The following is a 1,913-nucleotide window of genomic DNA, read 5'->3' on the forward strand; positions in this document are numbered from 1 at the left end:
TCTTTTTCTTTCTTTTCTTTTTCTTTTTTTTTCTTTTTCTTTTCCTTTTTCTTTTTTTTTTTTCTTTTTCTTTTTCTTTTTCTTTTTCTTTTTCTTTTTCTTTTTCTTTTTTCTTTTCTTTTTCCTTTTTCTTTTTCTTTTTCTTTTTCTTTTTCTTTTTCTTTTTCTTTTTTCTTTTTCTTTTTCTTTTTCTTTTTCTTTTTCTTTTTCTTTTTCTTTTTCTTTTTCTTTTCTTTTTCTTTTTTCTTTTTCTTTTTCTTTTCTTTTTCTTTTCCTTTTCCTTTTCCTTTTCCTTTTCCTTTTCCTTTTCCTTTTCCTTTCCTTTTCCTTTTCCTTTTCCTTTTCCTTTTCCTTTTCCTTTTCCTTTTCCTTTTCCTTTTCCTTTTCCTTTTCCTTTTTCCTTTTCCTTTTCCTTTTCCTTTCTTTCTTTTTTTTTCTTTTTTTTCTTTTTCTTTTTCTTTTTCTTTTTTCTTTTTCTTTTTCTTTTTCTTTTTCTTTTTCTTTTTCTTTTTCTTTTTCTTTTTCTTTTTCTTTTTCTTTTTCTTTTTCTTTTTCTTTTTCCTTTTTCTTTTTCTTTTTCTTTTTCTTTTTCTTTTTCTTTTTCTTTTTCTTTTTCTTTTTCTTTTTCTTTTTCTTTTTCTTTTTCTTTTTCTTTTTCTTTTTCTTTTTCTTTTTCTTTTTCTTTTTCTTTTCTTTTCCTCTGAAAAGGAGATTGGATTTTTAGGCAAGGTATGAACACAACTTAGTATAGTCCATACTTGCTGCTTGGTCACTCATGGTATCCATTTGAAGGGTTTCTGGAGTCAGACTAATTTCTGTGATTACTTTTGTTGTTACAATTGAATCCATGACACACTTAGGCTCTCTGGCAGCCCCAAAATGAGGCAGTCCTCCCATACAGCTGTCTACGAACAAGCAACATGGGTAATATCTCTTAGATCTGTCCTATTTTTCTTTTCTGGTGATTTGTTTTGATGCTTTTCCCTCACAGGGTACAGCTAGTAAACCAGAAATCCCTGCCTATAACAAATCTGTGCTCAGCTCTAAAAGCTTTCAGAAGGAAAAGCTGTGGCTCTTCTTTCTGGTTCCTGCACACGTAGGCCTTCTGCAACACCTGACCTATCCAGCTGAGCAGGTGCCTCCAGACTCTTCATAACTTTGGTTATAAGCAGGAATGTCCATTGCATCTTGAAGGATTCTGGAAGCAGTTCACACCAGATGGCCAAACTGGTGGACTGGAGAGTTCTGTGAAATGCGGACAAGGTGCACAATATCAACAGACTTAGCTATCCACTTTTTCTCCGTATTTATTATCACATTTGGCCTGCTCTTTATTAGGATGTTGACTCAAGCCAGAGTTCTTCAACACTAGTGTTTGCCCCTTCTCCCAGTAGCGAGCTAGTCAAAGGTTGCACCACTGGTTTTGCATCTGCACCCTGCCATGGCATGTTCCCTGTAAAGACATCTGTGGTGTGTAGGAAGGCTGGCACTGCACCAAAGCAGCATGAGCAGAAGTGGTGATTTATTGCTTTTCCATATAAGGGCAATCGGAGGAGCTGGCAGATTGGCATTGGTCTTCATAACAGAACTGGAGAGGGGAGTGGGAAGGAGCCTGCCCTTCCCCTGAGGGAAGCGTTCGTTCCCCTGAGGTCCTGTGACAGAAGTACGCCCACCCTCTGTGACCAGCGCAGCCCAAACCAGAGGCCCTGTGATATCCACGACAGTTCCTCTCCACATTCCTTTGAATTGCAGAAGTTGGCCCTCCCATGGCAAATTCCAGTCCTCCCTATTTGCCACCCATAGACCCTAAAACATTAGACCTGAATGTGACACTTCTGAGTTAAGTAACAGTTCCCATCGCAGGCAGGTTTATGGGAATTAATGGGGGATCTGCAGGGAAAAGGGCTCTTGGC

The sequence above is a fragment of the Anser brachyrhynchus genome (genome assembly GCF_964034855.1).
Source record: "Anser brachyrhynchus genome assembly, chromosome: Z".
Taxonomy (NCBI): Eukaryota; Metazoa; Chordata; class Aves; order Anseriformes; family Anatidae; genus Anser; species Anser brachyrhynchus.